The sequence below is a fragment of the Varroa destructor genome, unplaced genomic scaffold, assembly GCF_002443255.2.
Source record: "Varroa destructor unplaced genomic scaffold, Vdes_3.0 BEIS01000007.1, whole genome shotgun sequence".
NCBI lineage: Eukaryota > Metazoa > Arthropoda > Arachnida > Mesostigmata > Varroidae > Varroa > Varroa destructor.
This window is the reverse complement of record NW_019211460.1, coordinates 18,127,937-18,146,032: the sequence shown is the minus strand read 5'-3', so window position 1 is coordinate 18,146,032 and position 18,096 is coordinate 18,127,937.

Below are 18,096 nucleotides of genomic sequence, written 5' to 3'. Positions count from 1 at the left end.
ACGACGATGTTAATCTAATGAAAGAACTTATTGAGACGTAAAAACATCCGAAAGGACGCAGAAATGATCTATTATTATTATTATTAAATCTGTTAGTAATCAAAGTATACGCGTACTGCCATTAGTCACTACAACTGATAAGATATCGAGTAGCGACAAGAAGCAGGACAATGCGTTGAATGTTCTCCCCATTTAAAGATGATGTAAACTTTGCTATAGAATATTTACACAGAAATTAATAGCTCCACAGTTTGGTAAGAAAGGCTCCCGTAGGTAGTCAGTGTAAAGAACGAGCGAGCTAGATCTTTTTGCAGCCTATTTTGCAGTTATCCTTGTAGAGTAATTACTTCAGCGATGAACTGCAGCCGTGTACGTTGGTTTAAGTGTTATATGAAGGGCTTGGATTCTAGTTCTCGGTTTTACAGTCAAAAATAAACCTGCGTTTTTAAGCTGCCATACTAAACTACCCTAAACTGCATATCATGATTTTTTGTAATCTATGCAGGACGCCTGTAAGTCGCGCCAAGTGTTGATATGTCACGTTTAATCATTACTACATCAAACAGTTGTTAACAAAATTGTGTTTTTCAAGTTTTTGAATATCCGCAACAAATATTGACCATTAAGTATAATCCTGAATATTAAATTTCGGATTCGCCCAAGTTGTCAAGATGAATATACATTAACAAATAAAAATGCATCTGATCGTAAGTAGCTGATTCAGCAGGAACCATATAGATTATCTGAACAAATGGCGGCCCCATAGTTACTTGCCCATCTTTGTCAAAGTGCACTGTCGTCAGTTTTCACGACTGGCACAAATACACTGACCTGCTAATGTTCAGCATTGTTGAAATCCTTGCCAAATAGGTCTAGACGGAAGTTAATTAGCCGTAGCGTTTCTCTTCAGTATTTGAAATCCGTCTCGCTACGCGTTCTTCCATACACCCCTCAACTTTTTGCCCCGGTAGATGTGACATCTTTCTTCCTCTTCTTTAACTACATTTTCCGCGGCCACCGTCAAAAAGTTACCGCCTCATTTTGCATACAATTAATGCTCCAAGTATTTCTTTTTGCTTGAAGTTCTCATTTCAAACTAAGCATCTGCTATCACATTCTCTTGCTTGACCCTCTCCTCCCTGTTCTAAACTATGTACAATAATAACATTACAGCTGTTGTTCTGTTGTAGCAAGCCAAGCCTCAGTTATGACAGCCGCCAATCGGTTACCCAACACCACGAGGTCTCGTTAGCAAATGCGCTTATCTAACGTCCCATGCACCAATGGCGATGTATTTTTCCTTTAAGGAGGTCAGTATGCCACGGATCAGCCTCTGGCACTCGACGTTGGGCTCCTTTGGTCCTGTCCTTGGCCGTAGCTTTGTTTGACTTCTGTAGTGGCAGTAATAGAACTAGTAATGGAAATAAATAATCCTCCCACTTGGTTCGATGTCGTTTCCGTTTTCGTGTTCCTTGCCGTCATTCCTCAGCTTTAGCTTTTCGGCAGGCGACGGTAAAGGGACAGCCTGTTCGATTCTATTCCTAGAAAGAGGACTCTCTTTTCTCCCTTACCCTGTTTTCTCAGCGTCCAGTCCCGTCCATAGAAAAGGTCTGCCCAGTCGTAGCTAGTTAAAACCTCTTCGTTTCTTACGTCTTTTGGTCGTGCAGGACGCCACTGTTCTACTTCAACGAAACAGTCCACCGTCGACGGTTCTGGCTGTTTCCAAGGATTCCACGAAGAGGGAGATAGAGTAAGCATTGCAGTGCCGCAAAAACAAAGAAACAAGCAGCGAAGCGGATTGGGTATCTGGGAAGACGGGAAGTGGTTGAGCAATCAGCAACTCGGAAGCGATGGATGAAACAGTTGGAGAAGACGCCATCGAACTGAGAGCGTGTACGTATGTGAACCCTACAGGCAGAAAAAAAAAGGCAGGAAGAAGAGAAAGACCTGCCGCTCGGAACTGAGAAGCCATACAACTGGCAAAAAAGAGTCGAGGGCCTGGTTGATATTTAGTTGTTCCAGTTGCACGGTGGCGTGACACAATTTTTCGGGAGAGTTTTCGGAACAGCATTTCTAGAGAGCTTCCCATACAGAATAACTTGGCCGGCTGTAAGGCCGATTTGCTACCGTAAAGACGTTTAAAGAGTTTGTTCGTTGTTGCTGGACATTGTTCTCGGTTAGAAGGTTTCTGTACAAAGGGTAGGATCCGTTCTCAATATCCTGCGTTTCTTCGCTACACATTCTGTTTTGTTCTTTAATTCTTTAAAAAAGACGTTTAGGGGAAAACGATCCCAGTTCAACAGGGACACATATCTTCGTTACAATTTCAAGAGCTAGCGATGAAGGCAGCGATTTGGCAAACAAGTCTCTTGGGAAAGCTTGAGCTCAGGACCATTGTGGGACCAACATATTGAAAGAAATCAGACAGAACTCTTTTGTATTACGCTCGTTTGGGAACTGTCAGGTTGTAACGGGTTACGTTGAAATAGGATCACGAACGGTATGGACATCGATAGAATTTTTTATGGTTAGATGAGCAAAAATAATTAGAACCCTGTCACGGTGTCCAGCACAAGTATTTACTCCCTATTTGTAACTGGTCCTATTAAGTTTACCTTTATTCAAATACGTGACAACTTCGAAGTTTTGTCCCAAACACTAATATCAATTTGAATTAAATGTGATATTTACTTAAAGTACAAAATGGATTAATAATTTTTGTGGTAAAAAAGGACATTCGTTTCTGTATAGATATTGAATCTGTCCACCGGTCTGATAGCGAAATGTCTGATTTATTATTATTGAAATTAAGAGATTTTATTTGCACTAATGGGCGCACAAGCACGCCCCTTGTTCGAAAAGGTGTTTTATTCAGTTGGTCACGTATTACTACCCACTGCTTCCAGTCCATGTCGCATATATATCTATGTTACGGAAATCCTTGCGACCGCTGAAGCTGTCAGTTCTCCTATTGTCAGAGCAGTGATTGGTTTCGAGATTTTTTCTTTTCGTTTTCTGTTCCCAACCATCTGCATTATGTGGTTTCAAAAAAGTGTATAAGACGAGTAAAGCTATGTTAACCAAATATCATATTAAAAACACAATAGCAAAAGCAGCAGAAGTAAAAGCACGAGCGGCAATAGCGGCCATAACAATACTGAAAATGCCGAAAAGACTCGCAGCCGAGACGGAAGGCCTAAAACCAAACGATGGCTTTTCAGTACCAAGAGTTGCAATCATTCGTTGCAATTTTATTTAGCAACAGAGACGACCGAAGCAAGAAGGGTCTTTCTTTGTTCCCATGCTTAAAGTTCCAAAGTAAGACCGTTGGTTCCTGGTCCGCTCAGGCACTAGTAATTCCAACCCAACAGAATGGGGCACAGCTTGATCCAAGGTAGTGCTACCGCTGAAACTGTCTGTAAAAAAAGATCTGCGAGAAAGAAAAAGGAGGAGGCACCAGAGGCGGGAAGGCAGAAGTTGGGGGCACAAGACGTCAAGTAGTAGCGCCACTGGTGGCGCTTACAGCCCTTACCGAAAAAGACGAAGCATATAGAAGGCAAAAGCATGTATGTTAGCTGCTAAATGAATAGGCCAATTGTCATTCTATTTGCACGCAGGTTTCGAACTAATAATGATAAATAATGTTCGCCTTTTTTCAACCGTGCTTTTGGTGGCAGTGCTAGCGAGGGCACTGAACGCTCTCTCGTTGCTCTTCCTGCAGCACGATCTGCTATACGGAAAGACAACGAGAATGGAAGAATGAAAGGAATAGTGCTCCCACTGCAGCGTCACTTTCTCTGTTCAGGTGAAGGAAATAGTCACGCTGACTGACGATGGTGACCTTAGGGATATGGCCATCGACTCACTGCATTTCAGAGCGCCAAGCCGCAACGCTGGGCGGCATGCGGCAGACGTTAGAAAGGCACTTCTTTCAAATGCAGACAGAAAAATCAGTAGGAGAAAGAGTGGAGTCTGGGTTCCTTATTTTCGCCGGTAGTTTTGTCAGTAGTGGTAACAAAAACAATAATATGATGACGACCAGTCTGGCTAAATGTAATGGCAAGACAAGCTCCCGGAGACCAGTGATCTCTCAATAATCTCTTTTTTGCTACTATTAACTTATATCTTCTATACACGATTTGCTCTAGATAGCTGTTACTTATATATACGTCGGTTAATGTGTGACGCCATAGCCCGATACTTTTATTTCCATTGTTATTAGTGTTATTGCTATAGCTGTTGTCAATATCGAAACCAGTGTTCTTAGGCTGCAACTACAGATGCAGATTCGGGTGGGTGACGGTCGCATCATGTCAAGTTGCTACCATGTAATAATTTACAATTCTGTTAGCTGCGTACTGATGTAACAATTTGAAAAATGTCGCCATAGGAGCGATTTGTAAAACTATCATTGTACCTTATAAAGGTTGAGGTAGGTAGGAGCTTTGCTCGCTTGAAGCGTCTGATCGGGCAAAACGGCAGCAACTGCGACAAACTTGCTTCAAGCGGTGTTAGTTACCTTTCTTTCAGATAAACCCAACACAGAAAATGAATACGTGATACGCCTATGCGAATTACATATAGACAAATTTTGCCCTAACGCCCCTATATAAACTTGTTACTGTAGAGATATATGGGTTATCAATATCCTGGTGCTTATTATCAATGGTCCTTTTAAACTGCCCCAAAGGTGCAGTTTATATTGGCATTGACATTCAAACTAAAACGATGGGTAGATGTTTAATCCAGGTATCGTATATTGTAATGTCTAATATATACTGATGTAAAGGAAGTAAAAGCTGTGTTGCGTTTTGTGGGTAATTATAATTGTTGTTAATGTATGTAACTGTAAACAGATTGTTCAAATCACAGAGAAAAAGAGCCAAACATGAAAATAATAAAAAATCCCGGGTTTACCAGTTGCTACATGTTTTTCTACTGAATTTGTTTGATTATCGAATAGTTGCGGTGCGATTTGAATGTTCTGGGTCGTAAGGAGATATAGAAAAACACTGATCGTTTACTGTCATCCAATAAATACCTGCTTACAACCGCTTATATAGCCGCTAAAGAGAGTTAGCTGATTAAGAGTGCTATGAATGGTTCTAAATGAACCCCATCTCCTATCAAAACAACTTAACTACGGTCGGGTGACCCCCTTTTCTCTCGTAGTGGTTATTCTTATCTATTGCGCTCTTCACAAATAAGGCTGAACGCTGGATGGTTTACGTTTTCTTGCGCTAGGTCTACTAGCACACGATCTGGATCGATAGCTGTCGTTGGACGTTGGTTAGGTTTAGTAAAGGAACAAGAAGAGACCGACAGTAGGACGGGAAGTTATTTGACGCTGCTGTCAGATTCACTGTAAGATCAGACCTGACCCAATCGGGGTAGAAGGACAGAGAAAGGCAAAACACTCAAGAGGCAGGAATAGAATCCCGGATTCTGTCCTCAGGGATCGGATCAGTTTTTCGGCTCTGCTCTTTGGTTCTTGTCTAACCTTAGGTTAGGTTACGAGACGCAACGCCAGGAGACGGAGCAGCCTCTGGGAACAAACGGGTGATCTGTCTGTCAAGATCCAACTAAACCTACCTAACTCCACCTAACCTCATACTGACCTAAGTACCACTCGACATAGTTATCCTATATGTGTCTTCTTCGGACTCGTCAATGTGGCTAATGCTTTGAGCTGACTTTAGGCTGGAGAGAACAGTTTGATCGAGCGGCATCTCATACCTCCGAATTGGAAAAGAGTCGTACACTTCATAGGCCGCGGCGTCTGTGGGTTCGTATTGTCACCGTACTTAGTTTGCTCACGATCGAATTGACCAACGCCAGAAAATGTTGAATGGGCTGCTGGGAGATGAGCAGTTGTCTGAAAGGGCGTCACTGGCTGTATGACAGTACTGATGTGACGGGACGGAATTGACGGATCGAAGAGGACATTGAGCAGGAAGTGGGGACGAAGAACTTGAGACACGAGTGCCATTGCTAGGAAACGGCCATGGTACTGTACATGTACACGATACGGATCGAAATTGCTATAGGAAGCGGCCAGTAATAATCTGTGTAGGCTCAAGTGGCTTCTACGCTGCTGCTAGTGGTACAACTAGTAGTAGTTGTTATCGTAGTTCAAGCCGGAAGGGCTGACTGGAAGTAATAGAACTCAAAAGAGACTGAGGCGAAGCAAGCAGGAAGAGACATTGACACGTGGACAATCGATTGGGTGTGGATGAAGTGGAAGAGATTGAACAATTTAACAGATCAGAACGAAAGACGAGAGAAGCATTTAATAGATCTACATACACCGAGGTTGTGAACTTGCAATGCACATAATCTTTCTCACAAAAGCTCTTTGTGCCTGTATTACGCCCAATGCGCTGGGGGACGCTTGCAAAATAAACCCTAGTAATATCCAAACATATTAAACAACAATAAAAAATAGGAACAAGATTAGAATCATCTTCAGCTCAAACCGTCACGCACCGTGACGTTTACTGGTTGTCCGCTTGATTCATATGTGTGCGTGTGTCTAACTCAATTCAGTTTCTTTAATTAAAATATGGAGTTAATTCCTTCAAGTTTCGCTCTTTGGATATTAGACCTTTCTGTCCGTTGAGTGAATCTTGAGACGTAAAATTCATAAATGACATAAGATTAATATGATAATGACTTCGGTCGTACGCCACCCCCTGATGAACAGGATTAAACTGAAATACTTGAAAAACAAATTGTTCGCAATCGATCGATTTCCTGAATATATAAAAAAATGAATTGTTTTTTTCTCATTTATGTTCATTTTAAAAAGACCCCACCAGAGCATTTACCAGACGCCTCATGGATTTTTGCCTTCTGGTGACAGTCGCTCTCGTTTAACAAAAAGGTTTCACCCCTGTCAGTAGGGCATGCAATGCTTAGGTAGGAGCCTAATGTTGAACAAGTTTCTTCCTCGTTTATAATCATGATGTGGCGCTGGGGGCAGCCTTCTACCGAGAGCGTTTGACCAGCAGTATTGCCATCGTTGCAGCATTGGTAACAACCGCATTCCCATGCGGCGTCGTTAATGGTTCTTGTCTACACTCAAACGCTGTAGAGAGTGCGGCCTGCATGGTCCCGGGTCGCCAAAGGGACACGCAACGGCCGGAATGCGGTGCTGACAGATGGGGCTCACCAGTGAAGGTTGGAACGTGGGCAAGTCTTCACTGGTACCGGGCAACGCAGTGCGTTCATTCAAGAAAAATTTACTTGCATACTCACTGGCTAAAGGCAGGAGCACTTAATGATGACAGGGCAAGTATAAACTGTGGAAAGCACAGCATATTTTTAAAGGTTCGAATATTTACTCGAGGACCTATGCTGTTTTTGTACGTCTCGAATCGTTTAAACGTCACAAACTATATAATATATTAGGTCTGATAGATGCCAGGTATTGCTTATTTGGACCGAACATATAGAGGGTTTACATATAATTTTAAAATCACATTGTATAGAAGAAAGTGATTTTGGTGAGAAGAATCCATCATAATCACACCATTTGTTAAAGCATAACCTGTTTACGAATTCAGCGTCAGGGATCGTTTGGGTCTCCTACAATCAAAACGTATGTAATCTGCTACATAAATGTACTTTTAATAAAAATAAGTAACTGAACTTTTCGTGTCGCAGAAAAAAGTTGGCCTAAAAAAGATTTGGTTGCACCATTAATTCGACAAACCTGCAGTAGCGTGTCCTTAGGACACGCAGTGGCAGGACCACTTTTCTGAATACTGTAAAAATTATTGTATCTACTTTTGAACGATCTTTATAACGGACATTGTCAGTGTTTTCGTCGGGAAAACATCCTACTAAAATCAATAGCAAAAAAGCCAATTTCTTTTACCGACTATCTAAGTAAATATCCTCACGGCGCTCTCAGGTCCTTCAAATGTCTCGCGACACCTTTCAAACAGGTGTCCTGCAATATAATTCGTTATAGCTAAATCCCAAGTGTCGTTAGAAAGCAGAGAATTTCCTATTGCAAAAGGTATATTGCTGTTAAAACAATATGCTAACTATCTCAGTGAAGGCCTGTTTTCACATAACTGCTATGTTTTTGTAGATTCAACATGTCTGCGAGTTATTGTTAGATCTGATTGTGACGAAGGGAAGTATTCTGCTTAGTTGACCTTTTCCGTAAGCAAGTGCTAACTTTAAATATCCTAAGATGATTTCTAAACATGTTTTAAAACTTGCCGCATCTGCCAGCTTCAAATCCGGTGTATTATAATTTCCTGGGCATAGACATATTGAAAGTCTAATACTTTTCGTTGGTTGAAGCTTATTTTTTAAACTCAGCCTCACCGCTATTGTTTAACATGTTGCTGCAAATAGATTATATCTCTTTATCAATATCTTGCATGTTATAGCTATACGCGCATAAAATTTATTGCATTCATGGAGAAGCCTCCGTACCTAAAACAATTAGGAGAAGTTCTTACTGACAGCATTGCTCACACGGTGTCGGCATAGCCTCGAGTATGATGTAGTTTTCCATGCTTTAGAGGCAAGCCCTGTTAAAGTAGGGTGTGAAAATGGGCCTATTATATGAACAGGAAACATTTTTATCTAGTACACATGCTTCTTCAGCTGCCAATAGCTTGCTATCGAAACGCAGTAGATAGATTGACTGCCTTAAGATTATCAGTTTCAGAGAAAAGCTTTGGAAACCTTCCAAAAGAAAGCTTCCAAAACGCACACGATTTTTGCTTGACGGCAAAATCGCGTATCTACATTTCGCTATTACAGCTCATATTAACTTCAAAACGAATTAAAGTAGTAGAAACAGGAAAAAAACACATTCACACCGCTAGAAAAGAAAATCTCCTACGTATTTTTCGATATCATAGTACGCTGTGTGTTGTACAAAACAAGTAGCATCACTATAGTTCTAAGCTCACTTTTCGATTACTCTTTGCTTGTGGGGTCAGCCCTTTATTACTCTTTTTCGTTCTGAATGAGAGCTTTGAACGTTGCTCGAGATCGCCCTTGCAACTCCCGGACGTAACACCCGCTCCGCACTAACTGTTACGCCTCTCTGAAAATAATTCCTGTCTTTTTCCTGTATTTTTGCTTACGCGACTGACAGGACGTAAGTCTTTGCGTACTTGAGTGGTTCAATTCCACCGCCCTCGTTTCCGCTTTTTCTCAAACCCCAACAAACCTACTCAGACTCTTAGCCATAGGAACGAAGCTAAACGAATAAAGCTGGACGGACGCTTGTGTATGGCCCTCGACTCTCACTTCGTCTGAAAAATGCCTCCACTCCATGCAAATCCTCCAAAACAACCGCATCCCTGTTACAGCAGTGGTCGGTGGACGCATTTTACGGCCTTATTTTCTGTGACGTGAATTGTTATAGAATTATCAGTAGGATAGACCATGATGCCTCTCACAAAACTCAGACACGCAGGGATGACAACTGTCTCAGCTTGGTTCCGCACCGTCACCTCGACATCGTCCGAGCGTCGGACAGTTCCGGATGCAGCGACAGCTACCTCCAGCTGACCGAGCAGAATGCATTCTCGCTATTCTCTTCTTCGTCGTTTGCTACCGTAGATGCCAATGCGGACATGACAAGCGCACGAGGAGTTTAGAACGTGGTACGCAGCTCCATGGGTATTCTGACGGTCCATACCGGCTCTCTCTCGGCTTTCCGCTACTTGCTTTAGTGAAGTATAGAAACGTCCAGGACGTGTACGACGCATTGGACAATGTGACTCGACGTCCTGTTCCTTTCGATGTCTGACCCGACCGATCCCTTGGTGTTTTTCGTTTTGGATTGTTGAAATATTGTTGCTACTGCTGAGAGGTGTTTCTTTCTGCTCGTTTTTCTCTTTGGTCGCAGTCGTCGTTACAGGGGCTCTGTCAAACTGCCACCCATCTGCTATTCCGCTTATTCAACCACCAACAAATCTCCTTCTTTTTTCGTTGTCCCTTTTTCTCTCTCTAGCTGCTAGCTGCCAACTGTTCACTGGCTATACTTTTCTGTTCTCGTTTGTGGATAGGACTTCTTCGGATGTTTTGTTTTTTGCAGTACCTTTTTCGCCATGGGGGTGGTAAGGATGCTCCAAACCTCCTAATTCCTCTCTAGTTCTTTCTTATCCGCTTTCCTTCCGTGTGTCTATTTTTCGATCCTCTTTTTCTACCTACAGTTAGAATCGGGAACGAGGAAGAAACGAGTCTTTTGTTTGCGCCCGATCCGTCTTGCAGCCTTTTGTCGTTCGCAGCCGCTCTGTTGCTCTGCGACGCCCCTCGCAAGTAGATGTGCTCGTGATGCCTCAGTACTGTCGCTGGCAAGCTTTCCAAAGATATTTCATCGTTCACCATGCACACCAGTCATACGGCTTCCAAACTACATATGTGCAGAAGCCGCCGCCGCAACTCTGCGTGAGTGGCAGGTTCCGCATTAGCACTGAAGTGGCTGTCCATGTCGTCGGGACATCGGAAGCAGGTCAGCGTGTTACCAAACTTATGTGTACGGTACTGCTGTCGTTTGCAAGAAAGAAAAGAATATATAAATAAGCACGTTGGTTGTTTGCTTGCTCGGTCACGGTCAGGGTTGGAGGGACAGTGAAGAAAAAAAGGGGTCTACTAAAGCGGGAGAACACAAAAAAAAGCAGTAAAACAGATGTTGCGAGACGGATGGCAGCAGCGTTCTACTTGATGGGACAAGTCACCCACCTAGTGTCAGGCCTCAGATGTCATGTATGAATCAGCATCGAGAGTCAATCACACTTGATTCAAGACCTGAGATTATCCTGTAGTCCACACAGAGAAAGAAAAAAAAGACATTAAATGCAACGTTGTGTTTTCGATGGCTGCTTAATAACTTAGAACCGGCAATCTTGGCCGTTTAAGAACGCATGCACTATGTTAATTGATGTTCCCTTTTAAAATAGTAACATTATTTGGATGTACCATCAGTGTGTGTTTTTGTACATTGCTTTTTGTCTTGAATTTCCTACGTCCCAACAATCGCGAATTGGAAAGTGTTGCTCAGGGCGATTTTTATCGTTTTGCCTAGATCAGGAGGTTTTGTTTTGGGTCCGAGTTTCAGAACGGTGCGTCAGGTGACCAAAGAAAAAACATCGTGATATCTGCTTTATTTCACGATCTTTTTTAGTGTAAAAGAGCTGAAGAATCAGCCCAGGCTAATCATTTCGTGCTCAATACGGTCCTATAGTTCAAAAATACAGTATTATCTAACAACACTAGTCTTTCAAAAATGGTTCAAAGTTATCTTCTAAATTTACTACCATTTCTAAATGTAACGAACCTTACGTAATAAACGTAACGTGCAGAGGCCTGGTTGTACACGCCACACCTGCCACACAGTTTTCTCTGGGTTTCTGGGAAAATCAAAGGAAATACTCTCTTTGTTGTCACCCAACACACTACCCAACATAAACACCTGCTATTTGAAAATCATAATGGTGCTCATTACAAAGCTATCACAGTTGACCAACAACAAATGAAGAATTGAAAAAAGGACGTCGTTAGGAAAACACGCCATTACTTATACTAGTAATAATAATACATAAGATCGTGCATATACCCTATTAAGCTTATGTCACATGAAATTAGTCAAATCATATTATTTGATCATAATATTTGAACGCTTTGAAAGAAAAACCTGTTCAACAGAATAGGAATCTTCTTGTTCCGAATGGTTAGCAAAATTGGCGTTTGTTCCCTTTACGTTAGCAGCAGATCTGCTTAGACTTCTCATTTTATGAGTCCTTCAGCCGATCGCAAGCATTGTTTGTGCCCTCGTCTTGCTTCTATCGTTTCCCGGCCTTAAGCCATAATTCAAAAATGCCATTATCACTGGAATACCAGCATTGGACACAGACACAAGATACGGAGAAAATTCAGTTAGTATTATAAGAACTCCAAACACCGATATTTTAGGAATATTCGTGCAGGATTTAAGCATTTTTCGCAGATATTGCAAACAAAATCTCATATTAGGTTGGCTCATAATTAAAATAGAACAGCTGACCAATTTTAACCTTCTACCAGTACTAAGGCTCGCCAGAAGTACACTTACTGTTCATACAAACCAGCCAGAAGGTCGAATAGGATGCACCAAATAACTACCTTGGCAGCAATAGGAATCCAGTAGAATAGGGAGCTTCAACTCATCTCGGTAGCCCGTTTCAGGCCAAAATACTGAATACCTTGAAAAACTATTCTTCAGTCTATAAAGCAAACCAGCTAGGTTTAAAAGATCACGGACCCCTTTCGCAAATGCGGAGCCTGCATTGAAACCGACAAATCGGCTTAAAACGACACGAAGGTGTGATGCCGTTTTGCCATTTGGAAGAGCCAATGTTCAGCAACAGGTAGGGGACATCTATGAGTTACTTTTTAATGAATGAGAGTGATGAAGTAACGCACTGTGCCATGTTGCCATTTAACCCAATGGTCTATCTTACGACGTATTCAGAACTCTTCGAATGGAGATACATTAAATTCATCGTAAAAAGTGAGACAAAGTTCTTTTTATAGAGAATAATCGGCATATTTTACTAACCATAGTTGATGCCAGATGATACTGAGTTCCATTTCTTAAACATCCTAATGTTTTTGTCACCTAATGAATTTTATCTGATGAAACTTCGTATCTGATTTATTCTCGTTAGCGGTTATACTCTTACTAAGTTTGCAAACGTTTGTCAAAGGCGTTTGTATTTCAAATTTAAACATTTATCTTGAGAGTTTAACATAATGGGCAAACATTCAACGAGTTCTTTGGGCGTAAAAAGAAAGCCTAATGTTCCGTGACTTATTACGAATATTGCGTGGTTGAAAGGTCCGCAGCGTCTGCTTTTATCTTCGTCCAACATGCATGCACCTTATACGACTTGCGTTGCAAGTTTAAAAGTTGCGTGATCTGAAGTTGTCGTTGTTATAGTCCGAGGCGAAGATGTGCTTTTAAGTGTTCACCCTCTTGTGACCTGGCTTGACCCTGCAACCAGGTCGAAGTCCACGACAGAGTGAAGATGGGATTGTAAATATTTAACCGTTGCTTCTCCAACAGCGGTGCCCCATAAATGTCGAGCTAGAAGCTGACTTCAACAACTTATTCCTGGCTGGCTGGCTGGCTGGCTGGGGTACTTCGTCCCGCTGTGTTTGCCTCACAATGATAACCACTGACTTTGTAAAAAAAACGTTACCTAAATTGAACATATCGATGCCAGTTTCCAGATCCGGAACCATTTTCTGTAACATAGGTATCAGCACAAAATCTGTAATCTAACTAGCAATAGGAATTTGCCTTTTTGTAACAGGGCATAAAACGTATTACTGCTCCGGTCAAAGTACGCAGAGACAATTATTTTGAAATATGAAGCGTGTCTTCGTTTTCATGATACCAATTTTGTTTTCTCAGAGATCGGCACCGGATAAAATGTTTGCAAGGCTCTGCCGTGGCGCGAACAATAAATGGACCCCGAAAAGAGACTCTAATAATGTGCTCTCACTTACACAGCGTTTATTTAAAAATATATCTTAATAGGGAAATATATGGATAAGGGACTCAATTTGAGCTATTTAAGGAAAGACTATACGTATATAGAGCTACTCAAATGAACCGTTACAATCAAGGAAAACAAAAAGACAAATAATTTGTTATTTTGAATTGTTATTGATAGACCTACCTCCTAGCTATCTGACGTTATCAGTAAACCTACGAAAGCGACACAATTGTCCTAGTTTGTATAGGTAGGTTGTCGATTTGTACAAAATATAATACAGCTAAAAGTTTTAATTTCTTTAAAATCGTATTTTAGTTCGATTAATCAATAGCTCAAAAATTATTTTTCTTAATTACGAAGCCCATCTAAGACTGATCCATTTTGTTGATTTACTACGTTTGCCCCTGAAGTGGTTTCTTACGTGCCTGCCCAAACAGCATCAAATATATAACCCGTCGAAAGTCTTCGAAGGATCTGTTCAATAGAAGTTCATATCACTGCCTTATGCCCAGTGATTGCAACTGACAGTTAGGAGAATTCCACGATTAGAGAAGACCAGCAGATAAACAACCCCTAGGTACTACCATGTTTTCGTAGAATTAAACGTAACTTGTTTAGCACACAAATTGTACCGGTATGCTGCTTCAAGCAGCTTTTAACCACTAGAAATTTGTGACAAAAGACACTCAGTGTGAGGTAAGAGTGCTATCAGCATATATATATATATATATATATATATATATATATATATATATGCTACTTCATGTGCGCAAATATAATATAGTAAATAGGGTAATTATTCTACACATTACACACCTTCTTGAAAACAACTTTGACAAATATTGTAAATTTGTACGTAGGTCAACGCTGTCGTGCAGCCAATTTGTCTTGACTTCAGGGTAAAACATTAAAAAAACAATCAAGTAGACGACATTTACGAAATATTCTCTCACTAGATTATTAGAAGCTATAGATCTTATCAATTTAAACGTCAGTTCGTTCTTTTATGCAATAAGAAGACAATTTTGAATCTGGAAAAACCAATTTTTTATATTTCTAAGATAAAGTCCATACGGTTTTCTCCGGGAAGTCGTTCAAAATTTTTAAAAGGGAGGGCACGCTAAAGCAACGGCAGAGCAAAAACTAGATCTAAGTATTCGCATGCCAAGGCAGAATAATAGCTAAATGAGTTGCGGAGGAAACAAGATGGAAAGAAGAGCATCATCACTCTGGGCAATGCCAAAAAACCTTCACCCAGATTCAAGGGTCATTGAATTTTAAAATCAGTGAATGTTTATGATTTCGTTATATGAAAGAAAAAGTTCGTTATTGTTGATTTGCTCAAAACTCTGAGAGCTGCCCGTGCTTTTTTGACCCATTGCGGGAAGGATTAGTATGAGAAAATCCTTTAGGACTATTCACAATATTTATGCTCGTTTGTGAACCATCATCTAATACAGAGTATTATGAACTCTACACAATCTTGTACCACCCTAAGTATGTGCATGAATATGGTTACAGGCATATTTTTCTAGGTCGATGAAGGTTACCTAACTCACATATATGCTTAAGAAATGCAAGCTGTTTTAACGAAATACCGGGAACAAAGCAGGAATAGTAACGGCAGACACACGCCAATCTCTATTGACTATTATGGCGACATAATATGGTGATACAGCCGAATATATATCGTGAGCAGGCGGCGTGAAATCCCTATTTTATGCTTTACTCGTTCTACTTTAATTAAAGACTGATTAGAAGAGACGGTCATTTGGTAGCGTGCTTGAAGGCTAAAGCCAGTGTATTCCGTTGGCATCGTTTTGATCGGGCGGGATGAGCAGTTGCTTAGGAACGGACGCAAACGATCTCTCAAACTAATAATATTAAAAGTACAAACGTTTGCTGCTCCGTGAAGTCGGAGAGCTTTACTTAAAGCATACCATGAAAACTCTGCAACATTGAACATCAAGTTCGAAAGTCGAGGTTTTGTAAAATCTCAACATACTATAAAAAAAAAAAGTTATTTTTAATCTCGTGTAGGTAATGAGTATCCTCACGCTTTATGAGGGGCTTCATCCCGTTAACGTTACTAGTTGCAATGACATGGCCAGAAAACGTCAGAATGCCCAAAGGACACGTGCCAGTTGGTCCTACTTCGGCTTCGATAAATCGATACATCCTCTAAACTGAAGAAAAAGTCGAATTTCTTGCTTTGCCTAAAAGCATATTAGCCTCAGAGAAAGTAAAAATACCGTTGTTTCAATTAGTAAGTATTTATGCTAAACGAAGATGTAGCAGTTACAAAACGTCAGATTTGCAAGCGACATCGTCGTGCTGCGGACGCCGGTTGGTTCAATAGTGGTCTAGCCCCATTTAACGACAAGGTCCCGTAATATCGAGAATTGTAGAAAGCCCTAGTATTGGCTAAGAACAGAGAAATACTGCAGATAGTGTATAACAGGCCTGCGTAATGCCATCAACTTTAAATAGGATAGGCACGGCTCGGCAAAACAGGTTTTTTAACACCCTTAAAACACTAAAAAATTTGTTGACAGGCCACGTTAGTTCAAAACCTTTGTTAAGAGTCATGTGTCGCGTAGACAGTGACGATTGTAAGGAGCAATAAGGGATAAGGTATCGCAACACAGGCTCATAGATCTAATTTCTGAATCAATCGATAACAGAAGGCCGTGGAGTGACCTAATATGTTGACCTATTGTTTATATTGATTAACATATGCGCACAGTACGCGACCTCAATTTTACATGGAATATTATCGTGCTCGGAAGCGGCAATGATTTGCAAGGCGTCAATAGGTGTTTTTTGTATTTTGGCGACTTAAGAGGAGATGAATTCAATCAGCTCAGGCAAGGTTTAGTCAACAACTTCTACTTAAAAACAGTGCAAACTAACTGGCAGCCTTACAGCAAATATCTACAAGGCCTGTTGCAGACGATGACGCCAGTGGATGGCGATTTAAAAAAACTAAGAAATTACTCGTACAGGTGTAAATTAAAAAAAAAAAAAAAAAAAAGACCGTTGACTATGATATCTAACTACGGCAAAGAAGTATACAAAAAAGTGTTTTCTCTTTACAAAATTCATATTAAATTTTATAAAGTAGCTATGATTTGTGACCTGGTGTGTTTTAATCGGGCGTCACATTTTATATTCTGATTGGATACTAGAAAGTGCCAATTGTCGTAATTATAAATCCTATCCGTTTTTGCTAATATAAATACGGAAAATATTACAGAATAATTTCTTGAAGCCAGACTTACCGCTTGAGCTAACTAACTGTTTTCATATCAGTTATACCTTTCAAAGGTAGCTAGCTGACTTACAATCAACGGTGAAGATCGTTTTATTTCCTCGTCCCTCTATTACCCTTCTTACATGAATATACTAACTACGTTTGAAAATGAAGTATTATCTACTTGGTCAACGAAAAAAACCTGCGTACAAATCAACCCATGTTCACTTCATGAGTATTGTCAGAGGGTAACGATGACCAAACTTGATAAAAACTTATGAAATTGTTTGTAGCATATTCGCGAATCCCAAGTAAGTAGGAAAAATAATGATACTATGATGCCCCCATTTAATCACCAGTAATGAAAAAGAAGCACCTCGCTGAGAATGAGGAGTTCGTGTCGTTCGTCTGTAACCCAGTTGTCTGAAATATAGTTGCCGTAGAGTTCAAAGTTGAGCGATTTAGACTTGTTGCAATAGTGACAGATCACGGAAATGCTAGCTGGAAGTAGCCAACCGACGCTCATTACAGGCTGTACATTAAAGTTAATCTTATTCTTCTTCAGAAGCAAAAAAAGTTCATGTAGAATAGCGTTTTTATCTAGTGCGACAACGTTTGAGAGGCATTTTACAAACATTACGTAGGTTGTCGAAGGAAAATTAGAGGAAGATTATATTCAGTTCAGGTATTACAGACTAAGCTTTACACAGCCAGGAATTACCCGTATAGGTCGCGCCTCGTGTGTGCGCCACCGATCATATTTATAGTAAATACTCAGATTGAAATTTTTATAAAGCTGATGTTTTCACTCGAGAAAAAAACTACTAGTTTCAATATCCACTTCGACCAATAAAACTCAAGTGCACACGTTTTATACTCGATCAAATCATTAACATGAGTTGAGGTTGACGCTTCTAGTGATCGATGTATTTTCCATTTTGGATCATCAATGTTATTCTCACAAGATGAGTTTTCATTCCTGTCAATGCCCTTTTCCATAATGGTGTTCCCGTTCGCCGAAAATGTTCACATTGATCACGCGCAGAATTCCAAACAGATTAATTTGATAATAACAGATAATGGCGTTAGTGGTGATTGAAAGCGTACTTTCTGCGATCAAATCAGTTGTCCAAAACTTTCTTGATTGACTATATAAGACGATGAAGAAGCCACAGGTTCTGCTGTTATAATCAGGCCAACTGCATTGCAGGTTTGCCGAAGGCGACAGAAAGGGATTACAATGAAGTTGGCGAAAATTAAAGTTAACGAGGAGGGTATCTCTGAAGTCTCTTGCGGGTCGCGTGCCCAGAAAAAAATCCTTATAAG